This window comes from Notechis scutatus, chromosome 2 (genome assembly GCF_049901735.1).
Source record: "Notechis scutatus isolate UNSWTSFEM ecotype Mainland chromosome 2, rNotScu1.2, whole genome shotgun sequence".
Taxonomy (NCBI): domain Eukaryota; kingdom Metazoa; phylum Chordata; class Lepidosauria; order Squamata; family Elapidae; genus Notechis; species Notechis scutatus.
The window spans coordinates 159,946,779-159,970,655 of NC_142010.1; the positions used below are offsets into that span (position 1 = coordinate 159,946,779).

The 23,877-nt window shown below is 35.8% G+C and overlaps 1 protein-coding gene across 2 annotated transcripts in view; it reads left to right on the forward strand.

Annotated features, from left to right (window-relative positions):
• Positions 1 to 23,877, forward strand: part of AP1M2 (adaptor related protein complex 1 subunit mu 2) — a 79,300-nt gene that overhangs the window by 25,273 nt on the left and 30,150 nt on the right. The window lies entirely within an intron of this gene.

Genomic DNA, 23,877 nt, shown 5'->3' on the forward strand with positions numbered 1-23,877 from the left:
GAGAAATTAACCGTGTCTGCATGGAAAATATGTACCCACTCCCCCCAATGAAAGACATGCTGGCCCACTTGGCAAAGGGGAAAATCTTCACCAAACTAGACCTGCAAGAGGCATATTACCAGCTGAGGATTAAGGAGGGGGATGAGTGGAAAACAGTATAGTCAATTGCCTGCTGGGGAGTTTCCAATTTAATGTGATGCTGTTTGGCCTTCAGGGGAGCCCTGCTGTATTCATGCAACTAATCAATGAGGTGCTGCATGAGCACCTGTACAAAGGGGGTCCTTGTATTTTTAGATGACATCCTCATCTTCACTGAAGCCATGGAGGAGCACATCAAATGGTACACCAGGTGCTCAAGAATCTCATATCAGCAAACCTGTATGCCAAACTATCCAAGTGCGAATTTCACAAGCAGCCTAGACTACCTACCCCTCAGGTGTCTACTGAGGGGGTGGAAATGGACCCAGAAAAAGTCAAATCCATCCTAGACTGGCAACCCTCTCAAACCTGCAAGCAACTTCAAAGCTTCCTGGGGTTTGCTAATTCCTACAGTCAGTTTATTCCTTCCTTTGCTGAAATCGCTCTCCCAATCAGAACGAATTAATGCAATGGTAGAACAATACTTAAGATGCAATTTCAATTACCAACTAACTAATTGGAAGAGAGGATGCCATGCTGGGATTTTCTTTAGGCTGAGTAAGTTTCCACATAAGCCTTCAATTCCAAGTATATTTCTTACCAATGCAAGATCTCTGACTAACAAAATGGATGAATTAAGGCTACAGATTGCAAAGACTAAATTCATCAAGAACTGCTGTGTTTTGCTAATCACAGAAACTTGGCTTCATTCACTCATTCCAGATGCAGCTGTTGAGCTGGAAGGCTAGAGATTCTGGCAAGGTCAAAGGGGGAGGTTTAAGCCTTTATGCGAACAAAAGCTGGTGTATCATCATCCTATCATCATGAAGTGCTTTGAGAAATTGGTCTGCCGGCACATCATTTCTGGTCTTCCGCATACATTTGATAAACACCAGTTTCCATACAGAAAAAATAGATCTACAGAGGACGCTATAGCCATCACTCTTCACACTGCTCTGACTCATCTAGAACAGTGGGAGGGCTATGTGAGTATGCTTTTTGTGGATTTTAGTTCTGTATTTAACACAATTCTTCCACATAGACTAGTATTTAAACTTCTGGACCTTGGACCTTCTTATTCAATCTGTCTTTAGATTATGGAATTTTCTGTCTGCCCCCTCACAGAGGGTCAGATTAAGTAATCATACCACTTCAGCCCTTATTCTTAACACTGGTACACCACAGGGTTGTGTGTTTTGATTCCCTGACTCTACACTCTTTATGTCCATGACTGCATTCCCACTCATGCTAGTAATACTATTGCTAAATTTGCAGATGATACAACAGTGGTGGGACTCATCTCTGGGCGGGATGAGTCTGCCTACTGAAATGAGGTGGACCAGTTGCTTTTGTGGTGTGGAGACAATAACTTGTTCCTCAACACCAATAAGACCAAGGAGTTTATAGTGGATTATAGAAGGAACAGATCAGACATCCAGCGTTTGCTTATCAATGGAGACTGAGTGGAGCAAGTGGTCAGTTTTAAGTTTCTGGGTGTTACCATAAAAGAGGACCTGACCTGGGGTGCTCACATTGCAGCCCTGGTCAAAAGGGCCCAGCCGAGATTATACTACCTGAGACCTCTCAGAAAACAACAACTCAATAAAAACTGCTGGTGACCTTCTACCGCTGCACCATAGAGAGCATTTTAACTTACGTATGGTTTGCCAATTGAACAGTGGCAGATAGGAAAGCACTCCAGAGGGTTAATGTCATTGCCCAGAAGATCATTGGTTGCCCTCTCCCCTCTTTGGAAGAGCTTTATAGCTCCCGCTGCCTTAAAAAAGTTCAAAACATTCTCAAAGATCCATCTCATCCTGGGAACCCTTTTTTGGAACTATTACCATCTGGCAGATGGTACAGAATAATACAAACAAGGACAACTAGGCTGAAAAACAGCTTCTATCCCAGAACAGTAGCTCTTTTGAATTCTGCTGTATAGTGCAGTGTTGATGTGGTCAGGTGTTTTCAGTTCAATGTGTGGAGGGTGAAGGATGTATGTTTGTGTTTATTTTCATGGTCATGGTCATAATGTGCACTGAAGATGGTTTTTGATTTCATTGTACAAGGTGCAATGACAATAAAGTAAACTAAACTAAACTAAAAAATCACTGAGCTACTAAAGACTGGAGGGGAGGAGTGAAGCTCCAGCCAAGTCAGCCCTTAAAATGGACCTTTGAGTGCCAGAAGGCTTCCAAGATGCTCAAAAGACTCTTTGCCAAAGAGTAAATTCTTAAGCACCCAGACCCTGAGCAACCTTTTATCGTCCAAGCAGATGCCATCAACATGGCAGTGGCCACAGTTCTTCTCCAAGAAAACACAGAGGAGAATTTACAGCCATGTGCTTACACCTCCCAAAAGCTAACAGGGACTGAAAGAAAGTGGGCAGTATGGGAGAAGGAAGCATATGTGGTTCTCTGGGCTCTATTGACATGGTGGCATTTCCTTGAGGGCAGCCAGGTGCCTTTTGAAGTATGGACTGACTACAAAACCTGGAGGCTCTTAGGATCTCATGGAAACTTTCACCTAAACAAGTTCAGTGGGTGCAGTACTTCAACTAGTTCACTTTCACTTTGAAGTACATCCCGGGGGGGGGGGGACGACATCTTTTCGCAGATGCCTTGTCACAAATGCCACAATACAACAACAAGTGTGAGGAAGTGATCCACGCCATGATGCCTTCCTCCCAGAAAGTGACACAAGCCACCACCAGGCAACAGATGCAAAGGCAAAGAGCTGAAGAGGGAGAGGGTCTGACTCAAAAGCTAAAAACTGAGCTGCCAGCTGATCCATGGAACAGGGACAACAAAGTGCTACTGACCCTTACAGGTGGACTAGTCTGGAAAGGCTCTAAACTGTATGTCCCCCAACAGCTTTTGCCTTCAAGTACTTCCAAACAGCCACAACATAAAACAGGCAGGACACTTCAGCTTCCTGAAAACCTTCCACCTGGTGAGGAGGCAATTTTGTTGGCTAAAGATGAAAAGGGACATTGAGAGCTATAACAAAGCTGTGCAATGTATGCTGCAGTGAAGAAGTGACCAGAGAAACCCCCAGGGCTGCTCCGACAAGTAGCTGACCCATCCCATCCATGGGAAGAAATCACCATGGATTTTATAGTAGAACTTCCAGAGCATAGGGGAAATATGGTCATTTGCACATTGATCAACCTCTTCTCCAAATAAGCCCATTTTATAGCCCTCAAGTCTCCCGTCAGCCCACAAACTAGCCAAACTATTTGTAAAGCATATTTGCAGGCTGTACGAGGTTCCTAGGAAAATCATCACAGACCGGTGGGACCAATTCACAGCCAAATTCTGGAGGGAGTTTATCAGTTCTATTGAGTCCTCCCAGGGGCTTAGCTCAGCTTTTCATCAGAGTACTAATGGGGCAGCAGAACAAATTAATGCAATAATAGAACAATAGAACAATACTTAAGTTGCTATGTCAATTACCAACAAACTAATTGGGCAGACTTGCTACCTTAGCTGAGGTGGCATACAACAATGCAGTGCACAGTAACACTGGGATAATCCCCTTCAAAATCACCACTAGCATGGAGTTCATCCCCATGCCTGAACTCCCCAGGGAGCCACCTTCTTCCATTACTTTAACTGAGTGAATGGAGTCACTCTGAAAAACATGGGAAAACATGAAATTAACCTTTCAGGAAGCCATGAAAATCCAAAAAGTGCAAGCCAATAAACATCAGTCCCCCCCCATATGCCCTTCAAAATAGGGGACAAGGTTTACCTCTCCACCAAGTATTTAAGATTAAAGCTACCCTGTAAAAAGCTAGAACCAAAATTTATAGGACCTTTCCCTGTCATGAGGGAGGGCGGAGCTGGCGTCACGACGATACGGCATGTGATCTTGGAGGTCTGAGATTGCTGCCGATATCTTTGCTCCTGGACGGTCCAATTGGATCTAAACCATCCCGAAGAGATGGTGAATGTAAAGAGCGCATCCTGTCGATCCCAGGGATACCACAAAGTCCCTGGTAGATCCAGGAGAAGCTCTCTTTGCCAGCGGCAAAGAGGCAGCCATTAAAGCTGCTGAAGTTGGGACAGCTCCGAAACGAAAGAGAACGGAAAGAGAGAGTGTGCCGGTTTGGTGAGAACTTTTTTTTATTCTAAGATTTGAAAGGACACCCTAAGGAAAAGAAAGAATCTGTAAAAGTTTTGACAGAAGTGACTAAGTGGCGATTTTAAACAGGAATGTCAAAGTAATTTTTTTTTCTCATTGCTGGATTTTCTACACACGATCTTATATTTTGAAACTGGACTGGTTTTTTCTCTTCTTTTATTTATTCTTTTTCTCCTTTTTGATTTTATAATATTCTAGGCTAGAGACTCTTTTTTAGTTATTTTTTTAAATATCTTTTTCTTTTCTTTTATTAATTCTTATTATATTTTGCTTGGAAAAGGAGGGGGAAAGTGAAAGCAAAAGAAACTTTGTAACACTGCCAACTAGAGGTTTGGAAATATTCTATTACTCTCTTGACCAGACAAAGCTGAGAAAGAACTGAGACTTCTTTTCAAGGACATTGCTATTTGATAAGATAGAGGGAAGAGCATGGGAGAGTGTTATTACAGGTGCTCTTCTGGGTTTCTATCAACATCTGGAGTCTGGTGTTGAAGCTTATAGGAAAAGAAAAGGTGATAAGTCTCTGGAGAAGAGAGTTATAACAAGAGCCTTGGATAATTAAACAAAGTGCAGTGTACTCTTTTTATTTTTTCTAAGCTGCGCTACCCCTCCTCATCAGTTTACTTTTTGTAATAGCTATTTGGATTTTTGGCCCTTTGGAACTTGTCTTTGTTTTTTTTTTCTTGTCTTTGGAAGTTAAATTTCTACACTTGCTCTTTATTTTAAAGGAAAAGCTTTAGTATTAATGATTTTCTTCCTTTTCTTTTTAAGGGAGTAGTCTTTTTTTCTTTTTTTCCCTCCCCCTCCCTGGTATTTTTGTCTTTCCATCTACCTTCCATATTGGCTTTTTTCCTTTTTTTTTGTTTATTTTTCTGGCCTTCTTTCTTATGCATCCTTTTATATTTGAGACCTGTTAATTGTATTAAGGTGTTGAAGAACCTGAAGAATTTCCCTTTCTCTTTTTTAGCTTTTTATTTTTCACTTTTCCACCTTTTTTAGGATTTTACAACTTTTTCTTTTTTGTGTATGTTTATGGTCTTTTCCTTCATTTTTGAATTTTTACTGCTATCTTACCAATTGATTGGATTAAGGTATACAAGAACCTGAAGAATTTTTTTTCCTCTTTTTTTATTATTATTACTATTTGGCTTCTTTTTTCCTACTATTTTTATTTGGAATTGCAATTGGTTATTTCGCAATTGGATTAAGGTCTAGAAGAACCTGAAGATTTTGAATTGCTCGAAATGAGTAGGAAATTAACAACCCCTGGTTCCTCAACTTCTACTTCTTCCTCTCCACCATCTGGAGGACAACGTTCAATACAGACAATGTTACGGCAAGAAAAAGAACAAGAAAAAGTGACCCTGCAGATGATTATGCAAGGAATTCAAAATATTCAAACAAGAACAGAGAATATTGAAAAGAGAACAGAGAACATCGAACAAAGAACAGGGAAAAGGTGGAGAACATCCAACAAATGATGATGAAGTACGATGAGAGACTCTAAAAAATTGAAGAAGAAGATAAACAAAGAGACAAGAAGATTGGAGATATTGATAACTGATTAACTGTGGTTGAACAAGATAAAAGTGGTATGTTGAGATGGGAGATGGACAGATCAGAATTTTATCTTAGATTCCAAAACATAGAGGAAGAAAAGGGGCAAAACCTAGCTGAGATAATGATAGAAATATTGGCTGAAGCTTTGGAAATAACTGAAGAGAAGATGATGGATGGAATAGACGAGGTCTATCGAGTCCTCACAAGATATGCAATGAGAAATAGCTTACCAAGAGAAGTTCACATCAGATTTACAAAGAAAGCCATTAAAATGCAAATATTGCAAGTGGCAAGGGAGAAAACATTGAAATACAAAGACAAGGAGATTGTGGTCTTGAAACAAGTACCCAGAAGAGTGAGAGAGATGAGAAGAGAATACCGATTCCTGACCAAAATGCTACTTAAAAAAGAGGTGAATTATAGAAGGCTGATTCCAGAAGGTTTAATGTTCACATGGCAAGAACAGAGACACAGAATTGACTCAATTGAGAAAGCTGAATCATTTTACGCAGAATTTTTTAAAGGGAAAGAGGAAGAGGCAGAAAAAGAAATTTCACTAATTGAATTCCAAGAGGACTGCCAAATGATGACTGAAAAAGAAGAAGAAGGTGGAAAGGAGGAAGCCAAAGAATAACGTGAACCAAGAATTACGAGAGCTGTTAAACCTAACTACAAAATATAACCATGGAAGAGAAAAAATTGATTACAATTAATATAAATGGACTTAACTCAGCTGTTAAAAGAAGGAAAACCTTCCATAAATTAGAGAAATTAAAATTTGATATAATCTGCCTACAAGAAGTACATATTAAAAAGCAATATAAACAATTGTTGATACAGCCAAAATTAGGGAAAATATTTACTTTCTTGACACAATGCAAGAAAAGAGGAGTGGTTTTATACATTAAAGATATTATCCAAGTGAAATTGATTTATACTGATGACGACGGAAGAATACTAATGGTGGAAATAATGGAGAATAATACGAAAACACACCTGATTGCAATCTATGCCCTGAATGACAGTCAAGAAGAATTTTATAAAAAATTACATATGAAAATAATTGAACTGGACTATGCTAATATAGTTATGATGGGAGATTTTAATGGAATTGTAGACAATAAACTGGACTATACAGCACAGAAAACAATAAAGCCAAACAGAAAGACCCTCTCTAAATCTTTTTTTAAAATGGTAGATGAAATAAACTTAAAAGATACATGGAGAGAAAGAAATGCTAAAACCAAACAATACACCTTCTACTCAAATAGACATTTATCATGGTCCAGAATAGATATGATATGGATGTCAACAGAATTGTTAACTAATATTCAAGAAATAAATATTGAAAGAAGTACTTGGGCAGATCACAATCCAATGACAATTAAATGGAAAGGACAAAGAAGAAGATCTAGAAGGACATTAAATAATACTATTTTAAAGGAAAAAGACTTCATACAGAGGATTGAGAAAGAACTGGCCTTTTTCTTTAGAGAAAATAAAAAAGAAGACACATCAATGCAGAACGTATAGGATACAATGAAGGCAAATGCCAGAGGCTTGATAATAGACTATACAAGGAAAAGAAATACCATGAAAAGATTAGCCTCTAAGGCATTAGAGGATGAGTATAAAGGACTTGAAAAAGAGCTACAGAAAATGCCACAGAAAAAGGACATTAAGTTAAAAATGGATATAACCAAACATAAAATGGGTCTAATAGAAAAAGAAGAACTAGCACAGAAAATTAGAGGTGCTAAACAGAACTACTTTGAAGATGCAAATAAACCAGGTAGATGGTTGCATATAAATTGAGAAAGGAGAAAGAATCAAGGAAAATATTGCAATTAATAGATGACCAAGGCCAAGTTTGCTATGGTAGTAAAGAGAAGAAGGAAATTATACGAGACTATTATGGGAAATTGTACACACAAGAGAATATTGATGAGGAAAGAATTAAACAGTATTTACAGAATGCTAATATACCCCAGATACCTAAAGAGATTGAAATAATGTTAGAAAGCAATATAACGATGATGGAGTTAACTGAAGCACTCAAGAAGCAAAATAATGGAAAGGCACCAGGCCCAGATGGACTTCTGGCAGAATTTTACAAAACATTACAAGAATCATTGAACCTTCCATTGCTAGAAGTTATGAATGAAGTTATGTTAAAGAAGAAGATACCTAAATCATGGTCAGAAGCCTATATTACACTTATTCCTAAAGAGGAGGCCGACCCATTACAAATCAAGAACTATAGACCTATTTCCTTACTAAACACAGATTATAATTTTTTTGCTTCAATATTGGCAGAAAGACTTAAAAAATATTTAAATAATTTTATTCATCCTGATCAAAATGGATTTCTGCCAAAGAGACAAATTAAAGACAATATGAGAGTAATCTTGGACACTTTGGAATACTACGAGGCACATCCTGAAAAACAAATGGCTTTGATATTTTTAGATGCACAGAAGGCATTTGATAATGTGAATTGGCAATTCATGTTATTACTGCTGGAACAGATGGGCTTTGCTAAAAAATTTATTCAAGCAATAGAAGCTATATATCATAAGCAAACAGCAAAGGTAATGATAGAGGGAGAACTGACAGACTATCGATATAAGAAAAGGAACAAGACAAGGGTGCCCACTATCACCTCTGTTGTTTGTGTTAACCTTGGAAAGTGCTAAATAGAAATATTAGAGATGAAAAAAATATAAAAGGGATGAAAATTAAAAAGGAAGAATTTAAATTGCAAGCATTTGCAGATAATCTGGTTTTCATTTTAGAAGATCCACTAGAAACAGCATCAAAATTGATAGAAAAGATAGAGACATATATGGAAAGGTGGCTGGTTTGAAAATAAATAAAGATAAGACAAAGATCCTGACAAAGAATATGTTATCAAGACAAAAGAAAGAACTGGCAGATCTATTGAAAATCCAGGTCACGAATAAGATCAAGTACTTGGGGATATATTTGACAGCAAGATGCAGTACACTAAAAGAGAATAATTATATCAAACTTAAGCAGCAGATAGCACTAGATTTGGCGAAATGGGAAAATTTACAACTGTCATTAATAGGGAGAATATCAACAATCAAGATGAATATATTACCCAGAATTTTATATTTGTTCCAAACAATTCCAATTAGGCTTGGAAAAGATTACTTTGAAGATTTAAATAAAATTGTGTTGAAATATATATGGCAAGGTAAGAAAGCGAGAATAAAGTTAAAACTTTTGCAAGATGCTAGAATTAGAGGAGGATTTGGTTTGCCTAATTGGGAATTGTGCTACCAAGCTACAAATTTGATGTAGTTAAACTGGGAGAAGATTAAAAGACAATATTATTTGAAAATTCCAGTCTGGCTATCGACTATTGAAGCATTTTCTTATCCTATAATATACAAAAAGGAACAAACAGTTAGATATGGTGAAATATTGAATGAAAAGGGTGAACTTAAATCTATGCAAAAACTAGAGGAACAAGGTATAAAGATGAATTGGTTTTCATATGCGCAAATACATTCAAGGTATGATAAAGATTCTAAAACAGAAGGTTTCTATGATAAACTGACTGACTTAGATAAGATTTTGACAGGTACTGATGAAAAGGTGATTAAAAATTGTATGGATATTTATTAGAAATTAAACTAGAAGAAGAACAAATTAAAGAAACTATGATTGCTTGGGGGAAGAATTCTGGATATGGGATTGATCTAGAGAAATGGCAAAAACTGTGGTCTCAAAATTATAAAATGACAATGTCAACAGCATATAAAGAAAATTTGTATAAGATGTTTTACAGGTGGCATTTTCCCCCGACAAGAATAGCAAGAATGTTCAAGAATAAATCCAAAAAATGTTGGAAATGTCATCAGACACCTGGCTCATATTACCATATTTGGTAATATTTGATTATTTGCTAAAAAATATTACCATATTTGCTAAAAAATATTGGACTAAATCCACATGTGGTTGGAAAAAATGACAAAAAAGCATATAGATTTGAAACCAGAGATATTTTTATTGGGAATTTTACCTGAAATATATAGTAAAGACTTGAAATACCTGATTGTAAATGTATTAACAGCGGCTAGGATAGTATTTGCTAAAAACTGTAAAAATGAGAAAACACCATCACAGGAGGAAATCATTAAACATTGGAATGTGCTGAAATGAGTAGATTGACATTTGAAATTAGAGAACAAGATGATAAACAATTTTATAAAATTTGGGATCTATTCTATCAATGGTTAGACAATAAAATATAGTAATGAAATATGTAGATTCTTAGAAAATAATAAATATATAAAGATGTATTCTTTTCTTATTATATCTACAAAATGATTTTAGGATAGATTTGGGATGAAAATATGAACCGTCATAAAACAAATGAAGTAAAATATGATTATTTCATAAAACATGAATGAATAAAAGTATAGTCAAATGATTAATTAATAATGATATTAATGTATTTAATATTTGATTGAAAATACGAGAGTATATACAATGTAATTGTAATTGAAGACTACGAAATGGAAGCACAAAACAATTTGTAAAAACCAACCGGCACACTGTATGTATATATATATGGAAGGTGGCTTGATGTTTTTATGTTTTGTTTGTTTATGTTTGTTTTAAAAACCAATAAAAATTTAAAAAAAAGATTATTGTCATGATGGAGCAGAAACTCCCCCGCCTTCTTGAGAAAGTGCATCTGATTTTCCACAGCAGCTTGTTAAAGCCAGTAATGGGGTCTCAGGTGAGGCCAGTGGGCTGGGTAGCCCCAAAGCTGATTATAGTGCAGGGAGAGACATATTACAAGATAAAAAGAATCCTAGACTCTATACAAGGGGAGACTACAATACTTAGTGCAATGGAAGGATACCCATTGTCTGAAGCCACCTGGGTTAAAAGCTGGGATGTTGAAAGCAGATAGACTAAGAAATTCCATGATAAATACCCTCAAAAGCCAAAAGAACCTCTGGGAGGAGGGAGGGGTGGATGATGAAAGGCTAATTTATTTTCCATTTGAATTTTCCAGGTACTTCTCTCATGTTAAGCTGACTGTCAACTCTGAAGCCATCCTGGCTGAAGCCATCTTTTGCTGCCTCCTTAGTTGCCATGACCCCTTCATGGGTTACTGCATTGTCATGGCAAAGGGGCTTGCGTAGCTCAATGAAGCTATGAGCTATGCCATGCAGGGCCACCCAAGACAGACAGGTCATAGCAGAGAGTTTTGACAAAATGTGATCCACTGGAGAAGGAAATGGCAACCCATTCCAGTATCTTTGCCATGAAAACCCCATGGACAGTACCAAAAGGCAAAAAGATATGATGCTGGAAGACAAGCCCGTCAGGTCAGAAGGTGTCCAATATGCTACTGGGGAAGAGCAGAGAGCTAGTACTCGTAGCACCAGAAAGAGTGAAGTGACTGGGCCAAAGCTAAAAGGACGCTCAGCTGTGGATGCATCTGGTGGTGAAAGGAAAGTCCAATGCTGTAAAGATCTATTCTCCATAGGAACCTGGAATGTAAGATCCATGAATCAAGGCAAGCTGAAACAAGGATGACAAGACTGAACATTGACATCTTAGGAATCAGCGAACTAAAATGGACAGGAATGGGTGAATTTAATTCAGATGACCATCAGGTATACTACTGCGGGCAAGAATCCCTCAGAAGAAATGGAGTAGCCTTCATAGCCAATAAAAGAGTAGGAAAAGCAATACTGGGATACAACCCCCAAAATGACAGAATGATCTCAGTTTGAATCCAAGGCAAACCATTCAATATCACAGTAGTCCAAGTCTATGCCTCAACCACTGGTGTCTGAAGAGGATGAAATTGACCATTTCTATGAAGCCCTACAGCACCTTATAGAATTAACATCAAAAAATTATGTCCTTATTATCATGGGGGATTGGAATGCTAAAGTAGGAAGCCAAAAGATAACTGGAATAATAGTCAAGTTTGGCCTTGGAGTACAAAATGAAGCAGGGCACAGGTTGATAGAAATTTGTCAAGAGAATACGATGGTCATAGCAAACATTCTTTTCCAACAACCTAAGGGATGGTTCTACACATGGACATCATCAGATGCGTTCTGCAGCCAAAGATGGAGAAGCTCTATACAGTTAGTAAAAACAAGACCAGGAGCTAACTGTGGCTCAGATCATAAGCTTTTCTTTGCAAAATTTAGGCTTAAATTGAAGAAAGTAGGGAAAAGCACTAGGCCACTCAGGTATGAACTAAATCATATCCCTGATGAATATACAGTAGAGGTGACAAATAGATTTAAGAAATTAGATCTGATAGAGTGCCTGAAGAACTATGGACGGAGGTTCGCAACATTGTACAAGAGGTAGCAACTAAAACCATCCAAAGAAAAAGAAATGCAAGAAAGCAAAATGGTTATCTGAGGAAGCTTTGCAAATAACTGAGGAAAGAAGCGAAGTGAAAGGCAAGGGAGAAAGAGAAAGATACACCCAATTGAATGCAGAATTCCAGAGAATAACTAGACGAGGTAAGAAGATCAAATTGCCAGCATATGCTGGATTATGGAGAAAGCTAGGGAGTTCCAGAAAAACATCTGTTTTATTGACTATGCTAAAGACTTTGATTGTGTGGTTCACAACAAATTGTGGCAAGTTATTAAAGAGATGGGAGTACCAGACTATCTTATTTGTCTCTTGAGAAACCTATATGCGGGTCAGGAAGCAACAGTGAGAACTGGGCACGGAACCACTGATTGGTTCAAATTGGGAAAGGAGTCCAGCAAGGCTGTATACTGTCGCACTGCCTATTTAACTTACATGCACCCCACATCATGAGAAAGGCAGGGCTAGATGAATCAAAAGTTGGAATTAAGATTGCCGGGAGAAATATCAACAACCTCAGATGTGCAGATGATACCACTCTAATGGCAGAAAGTGAAGAGGAACTAAAGAGCCTCTTGATGCGGGTGAAGGAGAGTGCAAAAGTTCACTTGGAACTCAACATTAAGAAAACTAAGATCATGGCATCCGGCCCTCTCAATTCCTGGCAAATAGATGGGGAAGAAATGGAGGTAGTGACAGATTTTATTTTCTGGGCTCCAAGATCACCACAGATGGGGACTGCAGCCAAGAAATTAAAAGACACTTGCTTCTGGGGTGGAAAGCTACGGCAAACCTAGGCAGCATACTAAAAATCAGAGACATCACCCTGTCAACAAAAGTGCTATAGTCAAGGCTATGGTGTTCCCAGTTGCAATATATGGCTGTGAAAGTTGGACCATAAGAAAGGCTGAGCACTGGTCTTCTGGAGGTAATGTGGCAGCGATTCGGGAAAGAGAGATCAAGCTCTGTCTCTGGGACTCAATCTTTTGCATTAGGAGCCTGATTTGAGGGTTGCACTCTCCTGGAGGAGCCATAACTGTAGCAGCATGGGAGAAGAGAAAGTTTTATAATCAGTAGGCAAGTGGAGAGGCTCGGATGGAGAGAGACAGAAGGTCTCAAAGGACAGTGGCTAGAAGACGGTGAGAGGGGATTGTAAGGGAAGAAGATTTTAGCAGGAAAGATTTGGACAGAGAAAAGCGATATGGAGAGAGTGAGGGTAAGCGAAAGTACTGGTGAAGAAAGGGAATTGGACAGAGAAGGATGGAGGCTTTGGAATTGGAGTTGGAAGAAAGGATTTGTCTGGAGCATATAAAGGCTAAGTGGCTAAGTGACTAAGCAATTTGAAAGAAGGAATCCAGTGGAAGAGCAGGAAGGAAGAAGGAAGAAAAACAAAGTAAAGAAAGAAAGTGAAGGTGCAGAGAATTTTTCTGAGGACAGGGTTAATTGGAAGGAATTGGATTTAAAAGAAAGGAAGCTGAAAAGGACCATTTGCATATCATTTAAAAATTGAAACAGAGAAGAAAGGAACCTTGGTGCTACAATAAGGAATGGCTGATGCAACAGATGACGGGAGAGCTTAACAAGAAAAGAGAAGGCAACATTATATAAGTAATAAAATAAGGTGATAAAAGAACTCAATGTAAAGTTAAATGTATTACTTGATGCTTATGTTTATATTGTTTATTTGATACTATTTAAGGCTGTAATGATTATTTAGAATATAAAATCTGAAAGTATAAGATAGAGTGAAATAGGAATTCTTGTTTTTGATAATAGAATTTTGATAATAGAACTTGGTTGAAAATATTTAGATTAAAGAAAATTAAATACATTTAGTGTATCAACATAAGAAACCACTGTTAGAATCTATAGAGAATTGTTTAAATTAACTGAACTAATTAACACTTACTAAATAACATAGAGTATTGAATATTTTTCTAACTATAAGATAACATTATACTATTCAAAGTGGATATAAGATTGTGATATAATTTAATCAAACTATATTATTTAAAGTGGATATAAGGTTGTGATATAAACAAATAATACAGGAAATAGCTTGGACTGTAATATTAAATATTAAAAGAAGGGAATAACTGAAAGATTGGAAAAAAGAAATATAATATAAATATTATTGAGAAGTAGGAGTAGCTGAGTGGAAAATAAGTGGATGGTAGAGTGGAGTAAGCTATTTAAACTAATAAAAATGACAACTACCACAACAGTTACACGTTTGGGAAAGAAAACCCCTTTTTGGCAGCAGCATCTCCTTTGGGACAGAGAGCAATAGATACAAATGTTTGGAGCAGAAAAAGCAAGCAACCGGGCCAATACACAAATGATGCAGACAATACTTTTGACAATTCAAGAAATGATGCTTAAGATGCAAGAGACTATGAATAAAAATCATGAAGAAATGGGAAATAACATGTACAAACTAGAAAATAAAATAGGTGAAGTTCAACAAATAATGGGAAAAAATGATCAAAGAATTACAGCGGTTGAAACTAGAATGGAGCAGACTGAAAAAAAATTGGAAGGAGTAGACCAAAAACTAGTAGCTATAAACAAAAGACTTAGAGGAGTCCATTATAAATCTAGAAATGGAACGTGCTGCTTTTTACCTACGGTTTCAAAATGTGCCTGAAGATAAGGATGAGGATTTGAAAACGATTATGGCGGAAATATTAGCAGAAGCTACCCAATGGTAGATTGGAGAGATTAGAAACGATGTAGACAAAATTTATAGAATGTACACCAATTACGCCAGAGGTAATAAACTCCCAAGGGAAATACATATTTGGTTTACTAAAAAAAACAGTAAGAGACGAAGTATACAAAGCAATGAGAGATGAAACTGTAACTTATAAAAGTAAAGAAATGCAGACACTAAAACAGATCCCCAGAAGAATTAGAGAACAGAGGAGGGACTATTTTTTTTCTTTTTTCTTTTTAACTTTGTTTATTCAACATTTATGAAATTAAAAACATATATTCACATTTTACAACGTTGTCTAAAGAGTAGATACACTTGTACTTTTCTTCTGATAGTGTGTTATACATTGTCATAATAACTCCTTCATCATTTTAAACTCTATGCATACATATAGTTTATTTACATTTATTTACACATCACCCTTTTTTTCCAAAGTGTTACCAGATCATCAGATATCATCTTTTCTTTATCCAGTTGTACCAGATATCCCATGTTTTGTAGTATTCACTGTCTTGCTTATCTTTTAACAACTTAGTTAGTCTATCCATCTTGGCACATTCATGTATCTTATTGATTATCATATTTTCTGAAGGGTTCATAGCCAATTCCCAATTTTGAGCAAAACTTATTCTAGCTGCTGTTTTATGAAGGATCAAATATTGGTGCTTCCTATTCATATTTGGTTCTAACATGCCTAATAAAAAAATTTCCAGTTTGAATTTTACTCTCTGTTTTGTTATTTCCTCTATCCATATTCTAATTTTTTGCCAATATTTTCATGCATGGGGGCACGTCCACCACATATGGAAATATGTTCCCTGATTATAATTACATTTCCAACACTTGGGTAGCATGTTTGGGAACATTTTGGCTAATCTCCATGGCGGTTAAGTGCCAGCAATGAAACATTTTATATAAGTTCTCTTTGTAAGAGACCAACATTGTTAATCTATAGTTTACCTGCCAAATATGTTCCCACTGGTCTAAGTTGATAGTATGGCCCACATTTTTAGCCCAAATTACCATACTTTCTTTGCCAGTTTTGTCCTTCATTTTATAATCTAATAGTTGTAAATTTTACTGTTTTTTTCTTCCCCTTTTATCTAACTCTTGCTGGGTTGTGTAAAAGCCAAATTGTTCTTTATCCTTATTATAAAGTGCTTGCAGTTGCAGATAAGGCCACCATCCTATCTCAATTCCCTGAAGTTTTAATTGGTACCTAGTTTTTAATTCCCCTTTTTCATTTAGCAAATCTCTATATTTTATCATTTTGGTACAATCCAGAGCATTGCGATGTATTACTGCTTCTAATTTTGATAACCATAATGGCACCTTCACATAATGATTCCTTTTTATTTTTTCCCATGTGTTTAGCAAGGCATCTCTCACCCAATAAGCTATCGTTTTCTTACTACACGTCCAATAAAACATAATATAACAGACAGATGGCTTATCCCAGAAGGCATGCTCATAACCTGGTGAGAAAAGAAACTTAGAATAGACAATTTAAAAAAGCACAAGATTTCTATGATGAACTGATTATAGAAGAATTGGGTAGCAAAGAAGAGCTAAAAACCAGAAGCCAGGAGCAATTGAACGAAAAGGACTTAAAACAGGAAGAGAGAAACAAAGACGAAAAGAACAGAGTGAAGGAGAGGAGATCAGAACAAGAGCACAGATGGAAAATAGAATTCATAGAAGACCAAGACAACAATGTAAACAGTAAAATGGAAGAGGAAATAAAGTTGCTATCCATAAATATCAACGGATTGAACTTGCCAGTTAAATGGAATCAGATATTTAACACCCTCCAGAAACAAATCTATACAGAAGGGATCAAATAGAGAGGGATAAGATAGTACAATATTTTAAAGGGGAAAATCTGCCACAAATTTCAGAAGAAAATAAAGAACTTTTAGAAAAGGAAATAACACAGATAGAATTAGAAAAAGCAATTACCAAACAGAAAAACAACAAAACGCCAGGTCCAGATGGGATTCCGGGAGATTTCTATAAAGCCTTGTGGGAAACAACGCAATCACTGCTGTTAGAATTGTACAACGAAGCATTATTAAAAACAAAACTACCAAAGTCATGGGGAGAAACATACATATACCGAAAGAAGGTACAGACCATTCCCAAATTCAGAATTACAAACCAATCTCATTGCTGAATGCTGACTGATGACTATTATGGCAGAAAGATTGAAAAATGTTTTGAATGAAGTAATACATCCGGATCAAAATAGTTTCCTCCCAAAAAGACAAATCAGGAATAACACCAGGACAGTAATGAATATTTTGGAATATTTATGAAGCGCATCCAGAGAAACCAGTAACATTGGTTTTTCTGAATGTGCAGAAAACATTTGACAATTTAAATTGGGAATTCTTTTTGTATCAGATGACAGAGATGAAATTTAGACTAAACTTCGTAATAATGATAAAGGAAATCTATTCAAATCAGAAAGCCAGTGTAAGGGTTAATGAGGACTTCACGGAAAAAATTCACATAGCTAAAGGAGTGAGACGGGGATGTCTGATCTCGCCTCTGATATTTATACTTGCAATAGAGGTTTTATTAAATCAAATTAGAAATAAAGAAGAAATTACAGCCACTAAGATAAAAAAGGAAGAGTATAAAATGCAAGATTTGCTGATGATATGGTATTTTTTGTAGAAAATCTGAATGAGGTTGGGAAAATATTGCTAAACGAAATAGAAGAATATGGTAGAGTAGTGAATCTTAAAATTAATAAAACTAAAACATTAAGTTAAAAATCTTTTAGATCATCAAAAAAAAAAAGAATTAGAAAAAGAAACATAACTTCAAATTATAAATAACAAAATATCCAAATATTTAATTTTATCAGCAAAATGTTCATGCTTAAAAGAAGATAATTATAAGTTAATTAACCAAACAAAGAAGGATTTGGAAAAATGAGGAAAATTGCAGCTCTCCTTAGTAGGAAGGATTTCTGCAATAAAGATGAACTTGCTACCGATGGCTATACTTATTCCAGATTGTGCCAGTAAAGTTAAATTTAAAAAATTATGGGATACTAAACAAGATGATAACAAAATTTATATTGGAAGGTAAAAAACCTAGAATTAAACTAAAGCTATTGCAGGATAATAGATACAGAGGTGGTTTCGGACTCCCTGATTGGGAGTTATATCAACAGGCAGCAAAATTAACTTGGACTGGATATCTTTAAGCAATAGGAGTATATTAACATTAGAGGGACATGACGTGCAAGTTGGATGGCATGCCATCCTATGGGAGATAAACCAAAAGATGTACTCACATGTTAGGCAACATTTAATTAGGGAGGCACTTATAGAGATCTGGTGTAAAATTGAACCAAAACATTATATTGAGATACCAAGTTGGCTTTCAACTATGGAAGCAATGTTCAATCCAAATACCATGGATATTTCTAAAATGATTAGGTACAACCAATTTTTGGATAAACAGGGAAACCTAAAAACAAATCAAAAATTGAAGGAAGAAGGAATTAAGTTAGACTGGTGGCCCTACTTGCAGGTGCAAACAAAATACAAAAAAAGGATATGGAAGAATTTGGTATAGAGTTAAGTCCCCAACAGCTCGATAAAATTTTATTAGGACCAGAAGAAAAACGTATATCCAAAATTTACAACTATCTCCTAAAATTTGATACAGAAGAGGAGGTAGTAAAACAGACAATAATTGCATGGATGAAAATTTTTGGATATAACATTTAATTAGAGGATTGGGAAAGACTTTGGAAGAGAAATTATAAACTAACAATGGCAGCCTCATATAGGGAAAATCTTTACAAAATGTTTTATCGTTGGCATCTAGCACCATCAAGATTGGCCAAGATATATCCAAATTTGAGTCCAACATGTTGGAAGTGTAAACTAACAACTGGTACCTTCTTTCATATGTGGTGGTTATGCTCCAAAGCCCAAAAATTCTAGCTTAAAATTAAAATTTGGCTGCAAGAAATAACGAAAGAAAAAATAGAACTCAAACTGGAAATGTTTTTATTAGGGATAATTAGAGGCAAGTATAAAAAAGAAATTGAATATCTTATAATACATATTCTGACAACAGCAGGAATAGCCTACACTCAAAATTGGACTATGGTGCTGGAGAAGTCTCCTGTGAGTCCCTTTGACTGCAAAGCAATCAAACTGGTCAGTCCTAGAGGAGATCAACCCTGACTGCTCTTTAGAAGGCCAGATCCTGAAGATGAAACTCAAATACTTTGGCCACCTAATGAAAAGGAAGGGCTCACTGGAGAAGAGCATATTGCTGAGAAAGATTGAAGGCAATAGAAGAATAGGATGACAGAGAATGAGGTGGCTGGATGGAGTCACTGAAGCAGTAGGCATGAGCTTAAATGGACTCCAGAAGATGGTAGAAGACAGGAAGGCCTGGAGGAACATTGTCCATGGGTCGCTGTCTGCAAGAAGTATAAATCCTTCCATTCCTCAACATTCAGTCACAGCTGAAGAAGCTTCTTGGATGAGAAGCGAAACATCTTTAAAGAAAAACCAGAAAGTCCAGTTGCCTCTTGAAAAAACAGCTTTGGGACAAACATGAGCTGGATGACTGAGAATCTCCACAGACATTTGCCATTCCTTCACTTTTTTGCTGCATTTTCTTGTTTATTCCACTTCTGAATTCTATTCATATCTGGGAAAATATTTACATATTTTATTTACATACACATTAAATTATTGTTTGCCTGCAGAAACATGAATTTTATGGAAAACTCCATGAGAAAATTGTAGAACTGAACTATTAAAAATATTTGTGTAATAGGAGATTTCAATGCAATTACAGATGCAAAACATGATTATAGAAGCAGTAAAATAAGTAAAAAGGTAAGGAAAACTTTACCAAAGACCTTCTTTAAAATGGTGAAGAAGTACGCATTCAAGACATATGGAGAGAAAGAAATCCCAAGAAAAATCAATACACACACTACTCAAATAGACACCAATCCTGGTCAAATTAGACATCATATGGATGCCACTGGAATTAAGTGCCAATGTACAAGAAATAGAAATAGAACTGTGGGCAAATCACAATCCAGTTAAGGTTAAGTGGAAAGGACAAAAGAAAAAAGTGAGATGGGTGTTGAATCAATCCATATTAAATGATAAAGAATTCATACAAACAGTTGAAAAAGAAATGAACTTCTTCAAAGATAATAGAAAGGAAGACTTTCTATTGCAAAATGTACGGGATATAGCCAAGGCATATTTTATAAGCCATAACTTATATAGGAAGGAAAAATAAGGAAAATAAGCAACATCAAAAGACATTAGAAAGGTAGTACAAAAGATTAGAAAATACAGCTACAGAAAGAACCACAAAAAAGAATCTTAAAAACCAAATGGAACTAGTAAAACAAACTGAGTTTAACTGAAAAAGTAGAAATGGCACAAAAAATTAAAACGGCAAAGCAAAACTTCTTTGAAAATGCTAATAAACCAGGAAGGTGGCTGGCATACAAATTAAAAAAGGAGAAAGAAAAGAGACAGATATAATGTTTGGCAGATGAGAAGGGCATACTTCAGCACCAAAATGACAATAAAAAGAAAATAATTCGGAATTACTATGAAAACCTATATGATCAAGAGAAAATCTCACAAGATAAATGAAGTAATACTTGGAAGAAGCTAAGCTACCTAAAGTGCCTGAAACAGTGAGAACTATGTTAAATGAAAGGATAGCAATGTTTGAACTTAGAGGCAATTAAGAAACAACAACAAAACACCAGGGCCAGATGAGTTACTGGTGGAAATTTATAAATACTTACAAGACGCTCTATGACAGTCAATGTTGGAAGTCTGCAATGAAGTTTTGTTAGAAGCCAAGACTTGGATGGAAGCAAACATTACTCTTATACCAAAAGAAGATTCAGATTTAAGGCAGGTCAAAAACTATAGGCCAATTTTGTTACTAAACATGGACTATAAAATATATGCATCAATAATAGTGGAAAGATTGAACAGATTTCTGAATGAGTTTATACACCCAGATCAGAATGGGTTTTTACCTAACAGACAAATCAAAAATAATATGAGGATTATTTTGAATATATTGGAATACTATGAAGCACATCCTGAAAAACAAATGGCGTTTATCTTCCTATATGCACAGAAAGCATTTGATAATATAAACTGGCAATTTATATTACCACAATTAAAATATACAGAATTAGATGAAAAATTTACCAATATGATCAAGACGATTTACTTTAAACAGACTGCAAAAGTTATTGTAAATGGTGACATGACAGAGAATTTCAATATTAAAAAAGGCACAAGGCAAGGATGTCCCTTGTCCCCATTACTATTTATTTTGACACTGGAAGTGCTAAATAGAAATATCAGACAGGATATAGAAATAAAAGGGATGGAAACAAAAAAGTAAAAATACAAATTACAGGCATTTGCAGATAACCTAGTATTTATTATAGAAGAATCACAATCACCCACACTAATAAAAAAAATAGAAGCCTATGGTGAAGTTGCAGGATTGAAAATAAAGAGAAAACCAAAATACTAGTTAAAATATTGCAGACAAACAGAAAAAAGATCTAATGAAGAAAATAGATATCCAGATAGTGAAGAAAGTTAAATATTTGGGAACTCAACTATCAGATGTGTAACTATAAAAGAAGATAATTATTCCAAATTAATACAACAAATTAAACTAGATTTGGAAAAGTGGAAAAGCCTTCAACTATCACTGATAGGAAGAATAGCTACCATTAAAATGAACATTTTGCCAAGATTACTATGTATATTTGTTCCAAACAATTCCAATAAAGTTGGGGAGAAAATATTTTGGGAAACTAAATAGATTAACATCAAAATTTATTTGGCAAGGGAAAAAAGCTAGAATAAGTTTGAAATTTTACAAGAGGAGGTTTTTACAAGAGGAGGTTTTTACAAGAGGAGGTTTTTACAAGAGGAGGTTTTGGCTGCCAGATTGGGAGTTATATTACCAAGCATCTGCACTATGTGGCTGAAAGAATGGATAAATTTGAGACATAGATGACTATTAATTGTGGAGGGACATGACGTGTAACTGGGATGGCATCTCTTCCTATGGTATGGGAAAAATAAAATACACAGTTACTTCCGAAAACACTATATTAGAAATGCATTACTGTCATTTTGCATGGGCAAAAATTAGAGAAAAACATTATTTGAAAATACCAGTCTAAATATTTATAAGATATAAAGACATTCTGAATGAAAAACTTAAAAGTAAAAGGAACTGAAGGGATTGATTTAGCATGGTGGCCACAGGGACAAATACAATCAAGTCAAGGGATTGACTTAGCATGGTGGCCGCAGGGACAAATATAATCGAGACAAGAGAATGATGCCAAAATATATGGTTTTTACAAAGAACTAACAGAATTAGATCAGATCCTAACAGGAACAGATGAAAAACTAATAAAAAATTTGCAACAATCTACTGAGCTTTAGAATGGAAGAAGAACAAGTAAAGGAAACGATGGTAGTGTGGGCCAAAAACTTTGGTTACTTGATAGAATTAGACAAATGGCAAAAATTGTGGGAGAGGAATTATACAGTAACAATGTCAACAGTACATAAAAAAAAACGTATACAAAATGTTTTACAGATGGCACGTTCTACCAGCAAGACCAGCTAAGATGTTAATGTTCTTAATGTCGGCTAAGTGCTTGGAAATGTAACCAGGCACCAGGCTCATATTACCATATGTGGTGGACGTGCTCAAAGGCAAAAAAAAAATACTGGACAAAAATACACACTTGGATAGGAAAAAAAAATGATAAAAGTATACATAGACTTAAAATTGGAAATATTTCTGTTGGGTATCATACCAGAAGAATATAATAAGGGAATATGTACATGTATTAACAGTGGCTAGAATTGCATTTGTGCAACACTGGAAGAACATAGAGATTCCACAGAAGAGAATGTAATAAAAAATATTAGTATGTGCAGAAATGAATAGACTAACACTTAAAGATAAGGAAGTCATTGAATATTTTTAATATGGGATTCATTTTATCAATGGTTAACAAGCAGAAACAGAAGTTAGATTTTAAAAAATATAAGAGAATGACTAATTTTGTAAAAATGGCTCACCAAATGGATATGTAAGCACTACTGACATATGTTTATTATTAATGCTACTGTTATTATATGTTTAATACTAATATTATGAACACTATTGTTATCATGATTATGATTATTGCTTAAATTAATTGTACCCAGACAACACACTGTTTATATAGACACTGAAATTTTTGCTCTTTCTATATTTAATAAAAATAAAAACATTGAAAACAATTATTGTTTGCCTGTAATCACACAAGATGACTTTATAGAAAGGTTCCTATGTAGAGAGGGTGATCCTTCATTGATTGGGAACTGCCCACAATTGGTTATAAAGTTAACAGCTATATAAATGTATTAAATAAATAAGTAAATAAATGTGTCAGCTGTCATAACTTAATCAGTTAGAAAAGAAAGACTCGAGAATCCATTTTATCAAAAGTACAGCAAAGTGGTTACAATGTAACAAAGCCAGATCTAAACTTTCACACCCATGGCATCTGGTTAACTTTTCCATTTTTCCCAACTTCCCCCCTGGTTATCGCTGTGCAATTACATTCAAACAAATTGTTTTGGTAGCAGTCCCTGGCGTGATGTGACCTTGATGTGACCATGGAACAGCCGGTGGCTCTCACAGCACGTCAAAACGAGTATTTTTGATTCCCTTTATGCTAACCCCTCACCTTATCCCACCCCACAGCTCCTTCCCCCATTGCATATGGCAGACTGGCATCTGGTGAAGCATGGCTGGTGCAGCAGCATGGCAGTCTGGACAATATGGTAGAATCCATTTCAAAGATTAGCACC